This window comes from Thermobia domestica, chromosome 11 (assembly GCF_964235325.1).
Source record: "Thermobia domestica chromosome 11, izTheDome1.hap1.1, whole genome shotgun sequence".
In the NCBI taxonomy this organism is placed as follows: Eukaryota; Metazoa; Arthropoda; class Insecta; order Zygentoma; family Lepismatidae; genus Thermobia; species Thermobia domestica.
This window is the reverse complement of record NC_137464.1, coordinates 103,641,208-103,660,145: the sequence shown is the minus strand read 5'-3', so window position 1 is coordinate 103,660,145 and position 18,938 is coordinate 103,641,208. Positions and strand designations below refer to the sequence as shown.

Genomic DNA, 18,938 nt, shown 5'->3' with positions numbered 1-18,938 from the left:
ATGTCAAACTGAATGTAATAGGCTACGTACGTCCACGAACATTATTTAATACAAATAACTTGAAAAATCTAATGGATCTGGAAACCAAGGGTGATATTGACACAAATTGCAAACAATTATTTCATAGTATATGAAGGGAAACATGCTTTCAAAGTTAGTAGTGAATTGAGCCCTTATTCATGAATGCTTATACGATAGGCCCTTTCATGAGAGCTTTAAAGAAAGCATACGCTACGTTCGGTGAAATTTTTGGAACAATTAGCTTTCTTTTAAAGGATTAAATAAATTAACTTCCATAAAAATTTCAGCCTGAACCAACAAAGATATCTATTAACTATCTTGGATAACCACAATGAAAGCTAATAAACTGAAAAATTATCTTAATATCATATTATATATTTATGAACATTTTCTCAGTTGGATGAATTTGTCCTTTTATTTTAAAAGAATTAATCTTGGCCGATTTCAACTTTAAGCAATCGTGTTGATTACTCAAGTTTTCAAGAAAATGTAGATCACATTCCAACAAAATTCAACATTTCTCTATCTTACTGTGTCTTTTAGAGTTACCATGTTATTCATATGAGCAGGTTTCCAACATGGTATTTACTAACTAGCCCTCCTTATTCCTAACAGACTTTCCTAAATAATAATACTTAGTTCACAAGCCTCAAAGAAAGGTGAGAAGTTCAATTTAAATTGGACGAATTTTATCGTGGAATAAACAACAAAAATCCAATTTCAAGGATTTTGTCATGGACTAGACAACAAACACCCAATTTCAAGGATTTTACCATGGAATACAAATTTTTGTCATGGAAACGACAGAAAAACACCCAATTTCAAAGATTTTATCATGAAATATATATATATATATAAAACACACAATTTCAAAGATTTTTATCATGGAATAGACAACAAACACACAATTTCAAGGACTTTATCATGGAATAGATAACAAACACACAATTTCAATGATTCTATAGTGGAGTAAACAACAAACACACATTTTAAAGGACTTGATCACGGAATAGACAACAAATATCCAAGTTCAGGGATTTTATCATGGAATAGACAGGGAAACAAACAATGAATGTTGAATAGGTTCTAGCTAGGAGTAGCCAGGGCATATTGATTTCTGTTCCATTGTGATCACCTTCAATTTGTCCTAAAATGTTTAGTTGCTTCTTGTTTGGTTTGTGTTCCTCCACCAAACTTACCTCTCCCACATCCTCACACTGCCTTAGTGTCTCAGCAACGGACTTAAGTTAGTCTATTGGTAAAAAATTTGCTTGCTAGCTGCCGCTTCAACTAGTACTGCTAGTAGTAGAAACACACAAAGACTTCTAATTTTAGGTCCGGGATTTTCATTACTAACAAATTTTAATCCCAAGCTCTTCGCTATAAACTCATTCTCTCTTTCGTAAATTTAGTATACCACTTAATGACTACGAGGAATATAAACAAATAGAAGATGAGCCAAATTATAATTATATGAACTTAAATATTAACACATTTCTTGTAGTGTATACAATCAGAGTAGGATTTAGGTTTTTTGGGGCCCTAAGCTATTGAAGGTAATGGGGCCCTTTAAGTATCGAGATGTACGTAGTTACCCTATATATAGAAATGGAGTGATATATCAGAAAGCAGGCTAGCAGATGAGGCCCCATTACTTACATCGTGTCAGTCTATACAACACGAAGCACTGTTACTATATGAAGATTTTATTTATTATTTTTCTTTTTTGGAAATGTACATCCAGTTGTTTTCTTTAATGTTTGGGGCCCTCAAAAGAGTGGGGTCCGAAGCTATAGCTTGTTTAGCTTATACGTAAATCCGACATTGTATACAATAGATGTAGGTGACGTCATAAACTGTGCACTGAAATACCTGCCCCAAAAGAAATGGTTTAGAAACAGTTAATAGTTTACTTAATACCATTTTGTAAACACAAACTAACTCAGTTTCTACATTTTCGATAGTCTTCAGTGTCTTTAGGTTATTCACTAATTTAAAAAATTCCTTTGCCTTTAACTGATGTCTAACAAAGCAAATAGTCTTAATAAGAAACCGGAAAGAAAAACAACACATGCAATATTTAATAAGTAAGATTTTCTAACAAGGAAGTTATGATAACATAATTTCCTAAGAAGTAAATGAATATATCACAATCTTTCTTTTGACTAATCTCAGCCTCAACATGTTGGATTAAACAGAGCACAAACGATGTTTTATAAGAATCACAGAACTTTTACTACGATTGCTTACATAGTTTTAGTTGGTATCATGTACTTTATTTGTCTTCCTCCTCTTCAGAGGCTGTTCCTGACAGAAATTATATGAGTAAAAATTAGAATTTTGAATATCGTCGCTGCACCTCGAAGAACCTCTATGTGACGTTTTTGTCGAAAATGAGTTATGTCGTGCAAATAAATCAAAAAGCTGTCAGGCAGCAAATGAAATGAAATAAAATCTTTAAGTTTAATGTCCCACGCATATGTCGATTAGGCTAAAGGAGACGGGGCTAGCAGGCAGCGTCTTTCGCCACAACAATGAAAAATTATAGATTGAAATTAAAGGCTTTTGGTTCTCATCACGTACGGATGGATTAATGTATACAAATCCTCTATGTGCTTATAAAGGCGCAAAAGGTGCTACGCAAACACAAAAATAGTAAATAATATTGTTGAAGCAAGCTACAACAATGTCCAGTGCATAATATACGCAAAACCAATTTTATTATATGTTTCAAGTGTTTGGCAAAATTTTAAGTGTTCGGAATATTTTTCGCTTCTCCTGAAAAGTTATGGTTTTAACACCTAGCGGTTCTTCGAGGCGCATCGACGATATACAAGTTTAAGGAAGAAAGCTTCTGAAAGCTGTGTGAAACAATTACTACAGCAGTAGTTACTTTTTCTTTCCTTAGCTTGTAGTGAAAAGTTTAATTGTAGTTATATATATCTCGATGTGACTTCCTTCGGGAACCACCATTTAATAGGAAGAAGGTACTGAACATAAAAGAGAAATGAAATCGTCATTGCACAAATTATGATTTGAATCCTTACTGCTTCACAAATGATTGATTTATACTCGGAGCAGTGACGATGATTTGAAAATCTTAGAAAAAAGTGTATACCATATTGTATCAAATTTGAAAATCGGTTTTACAAGCTTCCGAGGAACATTTTTTTAATATGAATGATTTCTTTTATCACCTTATTCTTGTGTTATCTTTACCTCAAAGTATACACAGGGTATAGCCGAGTTTTAAGGGTGTAACAAAACACACATTGTCTAATTTAATGTAAATTAAAGAAGGTTTAGGAACTATATTATAATTTTTCTTTTATCCTTTTCTTTTTGAAGAATCTTAACCCCATACTATCGAGGTGAGTCTGTAACGAAAGATACGCTATGCTTCATTTGAGAAAGGAATCAGAGAGTGTTTACGAAATATATAATTAATTTTTATAAAGAGTACAATGGGGCTGAATATAAGCAACTTAAATATTAAACAAAAATAGGTAAATGAACCATTGGCTCCGATTGGCTCCGATTGTGCGCTCCAGCAGCGGATCTAGTCCTGGGCCGGGGATAACTAGGCCACCCCAGTTTTTTGGCTGATAAAAATAATTGAAGCTATTATTTATATATTTTTGAAAGTTTATAGTAAACTCATGAACACCTATCATAGCTTGAGTTCTGGCTGTTCTCTCCCCCCAAGTTTTTGCCTTCTAGATCCGTCACTAGTAGACTCAAATTGTAATTTTAAAACTTTCACTTCTTTCATGACCATAGTGGTCAATCTCCCCCTCTCGCTTGAAATCTTTAATTCCAGCTCTTCATATTTCTTTTCGAATCTTAGATAAACGAAACATTATATCTTGTGTTTTATACCGGACTAAGTGAATTTTGATTCTGTCTTCTGCAAACCAGTGATATTGACATAAAAGAGAAAACACACAAAGGACGAAGAGTATACTAGTTTCAAGTAACAACAGTTTGTAACTTTCCTACAGCCTATCATTTAGTTTTCAAACTATAAATCTGAGATTGTACACTTATGTTTAAAAAATCAGATAGATATATAAATATTTATAAGACTGGTGTTATTTCTACAGCAAGATTGTAAATATGTCAATAGTTATATTTCGTAAACGCCTCTATATTTTGTTTATAATTATTATTGAATTTATGATTTCATTTTATTATGTTTCCCATACGCTCCGTAAATACAAACTGATTATTGTAAATTTGCATCTTAATTTCACACTTCCGTCAATCCTTAGAAACGAAGGCACTTTAACTTAAATAAACGTAATATTATTCCTAGTAAGACAACTGTGTGAACTAATCAATTTTCTCATTATAACGATCTAGTTCATAGAACAAATTGGAGCTGTGCCAGTATTCTATAAGAATAATATCCAAGGAAAAATTAGGCATGAAGTCAAAGGAATCAGTCGATCTAAATGTCAGATATTGATTTACAATTGACCTGCAAATATTTCAGATTAGAAATATTTTTATTACTTACGAAATTTATAGACAAGAGTTTTCTTCTGAATCAAGGAACAACACAAAATTTTCCTGCAGAAAATATACGAAGAAAGACTGGAGAGATATTGACCAATGTTTCCGTAATCTGACTGAAAATTTCCTCCTTGAGAATATTACAGAATGTTTCCCTTTAGTTTTTTGCCTTCACTATTATTATTATTATTATTAATAATAATAATAATAATAATAATAATAATAATAATAATAATAATAATAATAATAATAATAATAATAATAATAATAATAATGATTTAATGTAGAAACTTCAGGGAGAAGAATGTGTTAATATTAGTTAAATAATAATTTATAAGCAACATTCAAAATGAAAAAAGCAATTTAGGACCAAGTATTATTATGATATTTTATTTATAATTATTTTACTTTCGTATAATTGCACCATCTAAAATAAATAAACATTTTTAAATGATTTAGATATATTTGCAGTGAACTGGAGATATCGGAAACAACCTGATTTTCCTCAGACTACTACGAAAATGATCACACACAACTACTTTTCGACGCATTTCCAGATAAAAAAAAAAAAACTATATAAACATCAAATATTACCATAAAAATAATTGAAAAATTCGGTAAAATAAAACTGATTTGTATAAAGAAAACTATGTTCTTAATACAATTCAATTTTACTTCGCCTAATTTATTTTAGAAATATATCTTGATTTAAAATTATTGACTGTGAATTTTTATATTTTAAAAGTAAAGTATTTCGAGATGTTTGTATAAATACAAGCTGATAAAAAATATGGTGTCGTATTTGTATTCATTACAACTTAGTTATTGTACTTAAATATCACACTTATTGTATTTTACTTAGTTAAAACATTATACTTAGTTATTCGAAAACACGTATACAGTGGTGACAATTCGTGAACTTAGATATTAATAGATGTTGTACAGAGATAAACATTTAGGAAAACAAGTTTCTATTTTATTATTCTTATTAGGAAAACAGATTCAACTTTCTCAGATGGAAATTGAAGATGTGTACACGATGGGGATGAGAGAAGGATTTGAGAAGACAGTTAGCATAGCCCATCTAAGGATCCGGAGACAGGATCTATCAATTTCCAGGCAAGAAACCTACCCTTATCTATTTATTTTTTTTTAAAAAAATGTATTTAATATAATTTAGCTTTACTTTACTCAATTTTTAAAATAAATTTTTGTACTGATTTAAAATCATTGACTGTGCCAAATTATCTTTCTGTTTTAAAATATACTATTTCGGGATGTTAGTACAAATACATAACAAATATATTTCAACTGATAACAAAAATATTTCATATTTGTATTCGTTTTATTAACTGTTGTAAAATGTGTATTTAGTAATGGTAAACGAACTGGTACATATCATTGACTATGAAACTGCATTTACATTTTCCATTATGAAGTTAAGTTTGCATGATGATCTCATAGATGTCACAGAAAGTGATATATTTAGTTTATATAATTTTGTGTTAGAATTTAAATATAATTTTAAATTTGCTTTTAAATTATATGTTAGAATGGAAGAACTTCCTATTTTAAGAAATGGTTTTTCTATTATTTTGCCATAAATCAAGAAGTTTTTCTATTAGGTATCTCTCTCAGTTCGTTAAGACTTGAACATAATAAGAATATTGTAATTCCTTAACTGACGTGAGTTACACATTTTTCATATGGCTTGGCCCGGAATTGCACTAAAAATTCTGAATCAATGTAAGAAAATCAAAATATATCTTTTCTCTTTAGAATTAAACTCAAATACTAGTAACTTAACAAAAAGAAGAATTTTAATGTGCAACAATCTTGTTTATACATAACAAAAAAAAGAAGAAGAAAAGCCCCTATCAAAATCGAAGTGGACATGGATTCAACAGCCGCGTAAGTATCAGCAAAGCTTAAGAACGGTTTAACGGAATCTTAGTGAAAGATATGTGAGTATGTGAGATCTGCACAAGCTCATGGGGTCGGTATCTTTCCATTATCTTAATTATTACAAGAAGATTTTAACATTACAAACTTTTCTGGAATTAATCTTCTTTTTCAGGTTGGCATGTTCAAGTAGGTTTAAATCAGGGACTTGGGTAGGTCTTTCCGATGGCGTAGTTCCTGCAGCGCACGCCCTTGGTTCGATTCTCGGTTTAAGAGCACTGAAATTTGTTTATTCTCATGTTTTAAACAAAATTGAATTCTGGAAAGATGATTTATGTGTCGTCTTCCGTGCTCTTTTACTATAATAAATGTATATCCACAGCATTTTGTGATTTGTTTGATCTTATAGATCTTCCTAATTACGAGTTTCCTGACATTCTATACTTTATCTTATTTTTTAAACAATTGCCTTCCCTCCTACTCTTAAATGACGACAATTTACGATAAGGTGTAGATGTTTGGTAGTAGCAAGAAAGTTTTAAAAATGAAGAGGAAAAGAGAAAGAGAAATAAAAGCGTATGTTTAAAACTTTGGCCCGGATATGTCAAACAGTGTCATTACGTACATCGCGATGAACGAAGAAACATACGGAGAGATACGTAAACTTAGTTTTACGCTATTCAAAGGCCATGAAACGTGAAAATAAGAAGAAATCTCACATTTGATATTTTCATGATGGCCTGCTACTTTCTTCTCAGCTATTGTTGTTCAAAATTAAAAATAGTAAGGAATTTCCTTATATTCTATGCATAAAATTTTCATTACCAAGTTCTATAACACGGAATTAGTCTTTTCTGTATAGTATCGGTTCGGGAAACACATTCAAAGTGGGTAGTTTAGTCTCGAATTAAATTCATTTCCAACACATTTCTCAAAAAAAAAAAAAAAAGTTTGTTTAGGCGATTTTTTTAAAAATCTATTCTCACATTAATATACCATCAACAACCTTACAATATCTCGTTTCACTTCTCATGAAATTAACAATGACTAGTTTAGTAATCTACTTTTGCGAGTGTCTTCTTTTCTTCGGACAAAGTTTGTCAGAAACACTTACTATATTTGTACTAATTATATGATAAATAAATGTTTCAGTTGTGATAAATAAACGTTTCAACTTGATGTGCTTTAATTTCGGAAATGGAAGTGGGAAAATTTCTTTGCATGCCCGTTTCGTTTCATTCTAAATGTTTTCAATATAAACAGTGTGTGTCAGTGTTAGGAGTAGGTATGCCGCCATTTGAGAAAGATAAACAGCAATAGATACAATCTGCCAGTTAAACCATTATTATTATTATTATTATTATTATTATTATTATTATTATTATTATTATTATTATTATTATTATTATTATTATTATTATTATTATTATTATTATTATTATTATTAATGATAATAATAATAATAATACCATCAGAATAAAATAAATCAACTGCATCACATTGGCAAATAATGATAATTTAGCAACATAACAATCTGTTTCTCTAGATTTTCTCGAAAACTGCGCATGACAATTAACTATCAAGCATGTTATTTTATTTTTGTGGAAATGATCTGTCGATTGATATTTCTTACAGCTGGTGTGAACTCTCGTCTTACTAGTGTAATAATGAGAAGCTTTATTAATATATACTTCAGTATTAATTTCATCTTAATAGGTGGCGCGAAGTCTTATCTTACTAGTGTCATAATAAGAAGCTTTGAAATGAAATCTTTAAGTTTAACGTCCCACGTTTATGCCGGTTAGGGTAAAGGAGACGGTGATAATGAGAAATGAATGGAATGGTGGAATGAAGAATGTGTGAGGAAACGGGAGGACCCCGAGAAAACCCACGAGCACGGTGTTAATCCACCTCAAAATCCACACGGCGCAAGCTGGGATCGAACCAGGGACCCCAAGCACCGGAGGTGAACATTCTGCCACTGAGCCACCGCGCCCCTCATAAGAAGCTTTATTAATATATACAGGGTGCGGCACGTAAAACCGGCCCTTCGTAATATTCTGGTATATTGTGTTTTTGGCAACACTTAAATAATCTACCTTCCTACCAAGAGATGGCGTGTCGAGGTCGGGTCGACTTACGTGACCTGCAGCAGTCACGTGCAGCCGCAGCCAGTGAAACTTGTCGAAACCAGTTGAGAAAAAGGCCTCGTTGTGTTAAGCCGGGTGAGTGTCAGTGTGTGATAATGCCGTATTCGATACCCGAGCGTGTTGCCATTGTTGAAGGGTTCATTCTCACTGGATCTTTTGTGAAAACAAACAATTTGTTTCGGGAGAAATTTCCAGGACGTTCTGTGCCAGCAAAAAAGCACCATTCAGGAATTGATTGAAAAATGGCGGCGTACAGGATCGGTTCAAAATGCTCCCAGGAACAGACGACCACCTGTCTGCACACCTGAATTAAAGATGCAGGTGGAGGAGATAATGACAAGAAGTCCTCGAAAGTCAACCAGGAGATTGAGTCAACAGGTTGCGAGTGAGAGAAGTTGCAGACGTGTTTTAAGGGGACTGAAGTTAAAACCGTACCGGATAAGTGTTGTGCAAGAACTGAAGGAGCCTGACCTGCAGAAGAGGGTGCATTTCTGTTCATGGCTGTTGAGCAATGCTGCCAGTGGTTTCTTGGATCCACTAATGCTCATCATGAGTGACGAGGCGTAGTTCCACCTGTCTGGGTACGTAAATTCCCAAATCAACTGGTATTGGTCGACAGAAAATCCACACGCAATCCACCAGGTACCCTTGCATGATGAGAAGACTGGTGTATGGTGTGCCATTTCCGCCACACGCGTTATTGGGCCCATATTCTTTGAGACGACAGTGAACAGTGACGTGTATATGGGAGTCCTGGAGGAGTTTTATACACACTTGACCGAAGAGGAGCGTCAGTTATGTTACTTTCAGCAGGACGGTGCAACATACCACACATCAGCTGCATCATTGTCCCTTGTGCGTGAGATGTTTACACCAGAGAGGACAATCAGCAAAGGCTTGTGGCCTCCTCGGTCACCAGACTTGTCCACGTGTGACTTTTACTTTACACGTGTGACGTGTGACTTTACCAGGATGTCACCAATAAATAGCATTACAACACAAGAACTGACAAGGGTATATATGAATCTCCTCAATCGTGCTCACATGTGTGTTGAAGTGGGCGGAGGACACTTTCAGCACCTGCTGTGAAGGCTGGTGTGAAGGTGAGTAGTCATATTCAATACATTACATTTCATTTATGTGTTGTAGTTAATCATATTCAATACATTACATTTCATTTTATGTGTTCACTTTACGGGCCGGTTTTACGTGCCGCACCCAGTACTTCAGTATTAGTTTCATCTTAATAGGAGCGAAGTCTTATCTTACTAGTGCCATAATGAGAAGCTATATTAGTATATACTTCAAGATTACTTTCACCTTAATAGGTGGCGCGATTATCGCACAGCATACATTTTAAAGTTTATATTTAAATAATAATTTTATTTTTATAAATTTTCTAGAAAATAATATATGATGATTTATACCCAGTCACATCATTTTGTTCACCTCAGTGAAATCTATCTGTTGATATACATTTTAACTTTCGATTTTTTCCCACTTTAAACCCTAGTAACATTGAAAAATATCTAATACTTACTGTGAAATAATTTCAAAGATACTCTACATCTTTTTTATTTTCTTTGTTGTTCTAAGTAGTTCAGTATCTTAAGAATCATTTTGTCAGTTTTTCAGAAAATGCACCTGCTTCTTAGAAGACTATTTTATGATTAACTTGTCTCGTAAATCAAAATCTAAAAATCAAATCGTATTTCTATAATACAACTCAAAAATTAAATTAATTGAATAAAACATACTGCAAATACAACTTTTTTTTTTTTTTTGCTTTCATATAAAACGGTAGTAATTTTTGTGATCATTTACCGTATTAAATAGAATCTGGATATTCCATATGTAACTACCCGTTCCATTACAGCAGCTTCCTTCCGGAGATACTACGTCCAAGATGATATCTTGTTAATATCACTTAAAGTTATATCATATTCTTTGTTATATGTTTATTTCTGTTCAACTATGCTATTTTGCAGATGGTTCTAATAATTCTTGGATGGGTAGTTAAAAAGAGAAATAATTCCGAAAAGTTGGTTTTGAGATACGCGAGATTTAAAGTGCTGGTCTCGTTATGATCGCATAGTAACCGCGAGATACGAAGTCAATGTTCTCCGCAACCAGTGACAATATAAGATATTGCTTTATATACATTGATGTGAGAGAATATGGGCTTTCTTCATAATTAGATAACTCAATTTTCACATTTTAAAAAAAATAGTGCAGGGTTTAAATAGAGTTCTTGGATAATATGCTTTTTAGTGGGAACACCATGCCAAGAATTGAGTGCAACATCCTCAGACGGTTGTGTCCTACTTAAATACAGTTCTTTCATAAGTAGGCTATACGTATTATTCAAGAATTTTCCTTAAATCCTAGTCTATTTTTTCTCAGGACACACTGTTGTGGTTATCATCCTTTACACACCCACATCAAAAAAAAAAAAAAAAAAAAGATTTCAGTACATTGTATAGGTCTTATGTTGTAATTTTAATACATGTACAGTAGGACGTCGATAATCCGAACGCGGTCCCTAGAAGCTTTTTACATTTTGTCTTAGCGCTAGCGATAAACAAACAATAGAGTTTTACGTCAGCGTTGTGTGGAGTCAATGTTTTTACTAAAGTTCATTCATATGTAATTGTTTGTCATACATATTTCTATTTTCCCTTAGGCCTATACAAGTTAAGTTCTATGTGTTAGAAGAACAGTGTAATTTAGTGTACCAGTAGATTCTTCAGAAACATTAAATGTAAATAGCCTTAGATACGGTATTGTAATTACTGTATGTACTGTATAACCACTGTATCGATAAAAGAGCATAACGTACAGCATATTTAAGCCTAAATGGCCTTTTCTTAATCATTTTCGAAAATCCGAACAATTTGAAAATCCGAACTACCTGTGGTCCCAATTAGTTCGGATTTTCGACTTCCTACTGCATATTACATTTTAAACTATATAATTTTGAACTAATAAAATGGTGGATATTATGGAATTCTAACTACCTACAATACGAAATATAGATTATTCGTATCCATGGTTTCTAGTTTCGGAAAAGATGCACTTTGTTATTGTTGAAAATCGAATGAATATACCAAATTGTTGCATGATAACTTAGTAAAGTAGTATGTTCGTTGGGATTTGTGTGTCATTGTTAGGAGTATCTGTATCATTATTAGAAGACAAAATCTGATATTTAACAGAGTATTTGTATACATATATCATACATAAATATAGTTATAAATGTTATTGGCAACGTACGACATACTTTTTAGCACCAAAAGAGTAGCTTCTTGTCGATTTCCTCGGAAACTACCAATCAGAATTTACATTCAAACATAAAATTTTATAAAGTTAGATAAACCATGTTTTTGAAACACTAAGCCTATATCAGAAATAGTTTTTTACTATCCTTACAGTTCTGTGTGCTACGAAAATCAATGTTGAAAGAGTAAGTTCTTATCGATTTCTATCCCTTTCAGCTTTAATAGAAAAAACACAGAACATTGAAACGTGTTATTTAGATCTTAAACCGACATTAAAATCCCATTTGCTCGTTTAGTGTGTATGCTCTATGTAGATCAGTATCGAGACTAGAAGTCATAGTAGAATTTTTTACCACATAGAATAAGGAAGACATGAAACATACTCCTGCACACTGAAAAGACAAGTCGAATAACTGATTCTAGCTATCTATAGTATTGTTGCGTTTACTCTATGCTCGTCAATGTTTAACCCCTTGCTATCCAGATGTCATTCTCCTATGTGCATACTGTAATACCAGGTTTTCATTTACTCTTAAAAGGCTGTCTAGATCAGCGTTTCCCAACCTTTTTCAACTTGCGGCACACTACGGGCGTAGCTTGAATTCTCGTGGCACACTCATAGATATTATTATTTGTAAATATAAAGTTCCGCGGTATTTTTTTTTTTTTATCTATGATTAATGATCTTTCTCGCAGAGAAGAAAGCTCAATCACTGGTTTCCCCCCGTGGTTAATCATTATGCTTACTTTTCATTCTAATTTAAAAACAGAAAACAATTCAATGAAATATTGGACTCAGGTTTGCAAAACTACGCTTTCTTTTTCGAAAACTGTATCCAACCTTTCACTAAGAAGATAGATCACTAAATAACGAACGGACAAACAAATCTCTTTTACTTAAAAAAAAAAAAAAAAAACAAAAAACAAATGTAGGTAATTTGTATGCATGTTTGCTTTGTCGAAAGTATTGAATGACATTTTAAAATTTCAGGTTACGAAATAGTCTGCAACAATAAAGAAGCAACAATGGTTATAACAATGATAACAAATACTTTTTTCAACATTAAAATTGTACACGGTATGAAACTTAAAATTGTAGATTCATAGTAGAGGTTCATAGTAATGTGAAATACAAATATACATTTTCCCTTATGTCTTGCAATCTGATTGCTATAGAATTAATAATTTTGTTTCGATTTCCCCGCGGCACATCAGCGGCCCATTCACGGCACACCGGTTGGGAAACGCTGGTCTAGACCGTTAAATAGAGCACAATTATTGTGTGTGTGTGAGGAGAGCATTCACATTATCGATAAAAACTATATAATTTGCATTGTGGAACATTTGAACTGAAAAATCTGATGTTCTTGAGGGATTTTATGCTGTTTCAGGTTGGCAATACTGACCGGAGATCAAAGACTAAGGTTTTAGTTTTCTGATCTAGAAATAGATCTCGAAGTTGTTAGTTATTTATTGTTAAAACAAACAAATGCGTGTTGTAATTCAGTGCTCCCTTAGTCCTGCTATCTACTGAGACAAAACATTTTTTTGTCACTACGGTGCTGCCAACTAAGGAGAAATATTAGAACTAACTCGTGCCTTGGATCCACTAAAAAATTTCATTCTCTCCAGGATTAATATGACACTTAACAAATAATATTTTCATGACATCCCCATGCATGTCACTGGTATTTTGCAACGGAATATTTTAGGACATCCACTGGATATCACTGGAATGCAAAAGGTTAAACCGTAAGTGAAAAAAATCTAGTATCTTCAGTAGAAGAAAAGCAATTTAGATAGAACCTACACTCATGACACAAAATTCATGTTATAAAGTTACTTTTCCTTATGTCTTATTGTTTTTGTATGCAATCTGTTTCAGATGGGTTGACGGATACAGCTGTTACATAAGACTTCATATACTAGTACCCACCCTAGTATAGAAGCCTAAAATCGTCTTCCTTATATCATTTGTAGAGCAAGCTAAATTTAGATACGTATATAACAATAAGTGAATACATTTGATAATGGGAGATTCTTTCTTTCTTAAAATAAAACTTAAGTTCTCCCAGAACAGTTAGATTTATATATTTCATATAATTTTCACAGAAATACGTATCTATAATCACGTACTTTAAAGTTTTTGTGTTTCGAACATGTTTTATTTATTGTAACTAATGTTTCAAATCTACAGACTGCGTTCATAACTACAGTTGTACTAGTTTAGTGAAATGTTGCACAATTATTATGGTACGTATAACTGTAATTGTTGCACTGTGATAACTTTATTTTTCAATATGTAACAGTCAAATTTTGATTCGATTTACAGTTTAACTTAAATTTATTTTTTTTAACTGTTTCCAAAATAATAATAATAATAATAATAATAATAATAATAATAATAATAATAATTATTATTATTATTATTATTATTATTATTATTATTATTATTACCTCTTAAGTACTCTCTATTTTTTATCTCTGTGACGTTAAACAAAAAAAATAATAAACATTCCAAAAAGTACTTAATTTCAAACCTTCCTCTCTATTGAACGCCCTATCACGTAATTTTATTACCATTGCTTCTGCTAATAATGTTTTATATCCATGAGTGGATCTGCATATAAACAGCGCATTTTCAAACAAAATGTGCTGCTGATTTCTCTGTATGATTAAATCGCATACATTTTGTATGTTCCGCACATTCTAGTCTTAATGGCACGTCCTGGTTTTTGAATATATCTTAGGGCACATTCACATAGGTTTGAATGAATACTAGGGGTCAAGTTCGTAATTAGGAATTTTAAGTCCCTGGGCCCCAAGAAAATTTTGCGCTCCGTTCTTTGTTTGTATTCAGCAAAACCAACGCAAACAACTGACAAAAGACTAAACATTATAATGTGTCTCTAAAATAAAGTTCCAACGATACCTGCTTTTCCACTAGGAAAAATTTTCTTCTTCTTGGTTTAGTGTTATCAATTACAATAAACATATTTCCAAAATCCTGCTTCACAGTCACGTCATTTTTTTTATTAGTATAGACAGATGATTCAAGTACTCCTGAATTTGACAATGTTTGCCTCCATGTACCTGGACCTTGTGGTGTCTATTCGTAAATACGAACCTACCTGGAATGTCAAATGCAGTGTAAATGAATATTAAGAATATGGTGTGTTCAGTACACAAGGGAAGCAAGTCAATTTTTTATCTATTTGGACATATTTCAGCTTTAAGATCTCTATCTGAAAGCTTAAAAGATTCATTTCCAGATAATGTAAATAACTCTTATCATATCGTATTAAGTTTTCCGTGTACTTAAACATACTATATCATTTTTTATTTGTTTTTCTGACAATTTTCGTAATAGAACTTAATTCCATTGTCCTCTGAACGCTCATATGTCGAAAGATTAAAATACGAATGTCTTAATGGCTCATTAACTAGAGAAATGACACTTGGTATATAAGCTGATTACAAACAATTTAATCTATTTTCAAACAATTTAATCTATTTTATGAGGGAGGAGAGGCTATTTTAGGAGGGAGGAGAGGCTATACTGTAATATTTTTGTATAATGGTTTGGTACATATATTCAAATCATTCAATCGTTTGAACTGCATCATGGAACATAGTACCTATCCGAAAAATTTGATTCTATCACGTTACTTTGAAATGTATCTCCTAAGTGCAGAGGGAGGTTTAATATCTACGATAAAAAAATATACCACTTTAAATTTTCTTAAAATTATTGATATAATACGGTATATGGATTCCTCAATTAAAATTAATTAGACACGTATCTAATTACATGATTAAAATGTATTGAAAGATAAGATGAAAAAGATTATTAACTTTCGGAGATAATGAAGTTGTGAGGTTTTATAAGAAACCAGTAGATGGCACGTGAAGACACTTGTCTTTTATTAATATTATTGTTCCCTGAGCTCTAAACCAATTGTTTAATTTTCCCATTTTGAAGTGAATTTTCAAAAGGAGCGTAAGAGATAATTATAGGTTTGAATATAATGTATAAGTTCTTATTAGTTGCTATAATTTTAATATTCTTTTCCAAGGTTTTTGATTTTGATTCTACATATAAATATAAAAGAAAGTAGTATATGTCGAGTTTAAATGCTTACCGTATTCTGTGTTGCCATACTTGGTACAATTGTACCAGATTCAGCCCTTTTTGTTATTCATCGGCCCGTTGGTACCACACTGGCATTTTCAGCCCTTTTGGTGAAAAAGTTGGTACAATTCTACCCAATTCAGCAAGTTCACGTTACTCATACTGTGTTGGACTCTTAAGAAATGCTGGTGAACATTCATTCTGTGACGTTGCACCGGGTAACGGTACAAACTTCATGTGGAAAATTCGTAATTCGAACTATCCGCGCCGCGCAAAAAGGAGACGAGAAAGAAGCAGTGTGGTGGAAATTTTAGCTTGGATTTTTTTTCTTTTTTTCTTTCTTTCTTTTTTTTTTTTGGTTTTTTGTTAAAGTACACACACGTTGAATTAAGTGTTGCATATTTTAAAGAAGACAAGCGGGTGCTGAAGTAAGTCTATAATTTATGTGTCGTTGAAAAGATTATGCAACATCGAAACAATAATAGCACCAGTGCCGTACCGCGGAAAATCAGCGCCTGGCGAGAATATACGACGGCGTCCCCGTACATATGACTGAGGTCGATAGACCAACCGCAAAGCGCCACTATGATTGACGCGAAGCGTAATAAAATTTTTAAAACTAAACCCTGAATTTCCTTGATTTTGAGCATTTTTTCTTATTTTTTCCTTCAACTTTATATATATATATATATATACACAGTGAAACCTCTCTAAAGCGGACAGGCGTGGGGAATCAAAAATTGTCCGCTATAGAGAGGTGTCCGCCTTTAAGAGGTTTCAATATTTTCTTACGTAAATTCGTAAACATTGTAATATGCAATTAGGAAAAAAAATATTTTTGCATGAATCATGTATTTACGATTATTCCAAAATGTTACTGTATCTGCATTATCCTCCGCCATCCAATACTCTATGTTCGAGGCACAACATGGAAATAAGATGTTATAGTTCTCTGCACTTTACACTTATCACTTTACTACGTTTTCAGTATGTCGCTTTAATTCGTGGATTAATTGTAGTCCAGTTGTCTTTTTTTTTTTTTTTTTTTTTTGAGACAATATGTGTACCCGCGGACAAGAACTACCGAACTTGTCTTCTGCTTAGAGATTCCAGCGGGACAGCAGAATAATGTGCCATCCCAAATAGGGGTTAACTGTCAATCACTTTTGTGTCTAAAACAGGCTGGGTGGGAATAGAATGCAAGTAAAGTACATGAGAGTGCTGTTCAACAGAGAAGCTTTGTCTGGGTTGCTGAGCTGACAGTTGAGGAAGCAAAATGTTGTCAAAATGCTTCCTTGGTGACACATGTATGAATTACTAAAAACGTATTTTACAGTACATTTTAACTTGTTTCTAGAGAAAGTGTCCGGAATACGGAGGTAAATAGTACCTATTAAAGACAGAAAAGACTGTCCGTGTCCGTACTAGAGAGTGTCCGCTTTAGAGAGGTTTGCCAATATGATTTTTCCTATTATAGTGTTTGGGGATTACAAAATATGTCCGTTAAGGGAGGTGTCCGCTTTATAGAGGTGTCCGTTAGTAGAGGTTTCACTGTATATCCTTACTTCGGCGCCCGGGACCGTAACCCCCCTTCCCCCCGTAATGGCATGGTATAGCACAAAAAAATATATTGACGTAGTTGCCACCTTACCGGGCTAAGTTGCTTACTAGTGACGCCATACTGACGAATATAAAGATACCCGAACATTTTTGCGTTTTAGAGATCTATATCGACGCGTTGTAACAAACTTTATGTATAGGCCTAAAGTTAGATCAGGGATGATCATGCGTGGACAAAAATATTTTACTTTTCGACAGAAAATGAATTCAGCCCTTTTTGTTTAAATTTGGTACTATTTTTCAGCCCACTCCAGAGCTAGGACTGTGGCAACACTGACCGTATCTCTCTTCTAACTAAAGAAGTTTAAAATATTAGATATCATAAGAACTCAGCTGTACCGTCTGGATCAAACTTGGCATTTCAGCAGAATTAAGATGCTATATAAACCTGCGAAAATGGTGATGCGCATGCTATTAACTATTGAGTTATGGGCAATCAAATTTTTATTTTAAAATTTTCAAAGAAGAAACAAACGTGAATTAAACTCATTCGATTTTCCTTGTAAAACGATTTCTTCCAGTTTCTTGAACAATATAGTCCTGGGCACTTTTATAACGTCTCTGAAGGGTTTTTTTTTTTTTTTTTTTCAAATTTGAGGAGCTGATTTCTAGCGCACTGCCAACAACACAACACAACCATGTAACTTAGTATTCAGAAAGAGTATGTAAAATTTTGTGTTTTTTAATCCTGTATCTAACCGGTGCCCCAAACTTAAATATAAGAAGAATTTGATTTTTAGCATCTTAGTGTTAGTTAGTCTGATAGCACAGTCTCGATTAATGTCGCAGTTTCTATCAATCTTGAAGTACTGATGTAAATAAACAGAAGCTACTGTAAGCTAATAAAAGCTAAACTCTTTAAAGTGGTAGTGAATTTCGACATGCCCTGTAAGTACTTTTTGAATCTGGTCTAGATCAATTAGGTGGTAGATAGTCTTTGACCAGCTATGAAAAGATGTGAAATGTTACTGTGTGTAGGTTGTGGAACTATGAACCATCAAATTTGGAGCTTGTACTTTCTGAAATTTTCGTAAAACATTTTTTTAAAATGAAGATTTATTTAAAAATCAATGTAAGAAGACTTTTTACAACAATTGAGATACGCGAAGAAACCATTGGCTTTATTGTCCTATCTACAATGAGCTTCAGTTTGTTGCTTAAGTACAGTGAAACTATAGTACGATATAAGTTCAAAGGAGCAGCCTTGAGAATAGGGTTAAATTTAATGTAAAACCACATCGGAGCATACACTTTCATTGGTCTGTGGTACGGTTTGACGTCTTTTTCTTCCATGGCTGGGAAAGTTCCTTCATTCATTTG

At 32.9% G+C, this 18,938-nt stretch overlaps 1 protein-coding gene and 1 long non-coding RNA gene across 28 annotated transcripts in view; one reads left to right on the top strand and one right to left on the bottom strand.

Moving 5' to 3' along the window:
• LOC145664324 (uncharacterized) overlaps positions 1–18,938 on the top strand; it is a 1,583,153-nt gene that overhangs the window by 147,868 nt on the left and 1,416,347 nt on the right. For all 25 annotated transcript variants that reach the window (XM_081730946.1, XM_081730945.1, XM_081730944.1 and 22 more), the window contains exon 4: positions 5,529–5,655. The gene's annotated coding sequence lies outside the window, so the exon portion shown is untranslated. The remainder of the gene's footprint in view (positions 1–5,528; positions 5,656–18,938) is intronic.
• LOC145664335 (uncharacterized) overlaps positions 1–18,938 on the bottom strand; it is a 580,590-nt gene that overhangs the window by 364,261 nt on the left and 197,391 nt on the right. The window lies entirely within an intron of this gene.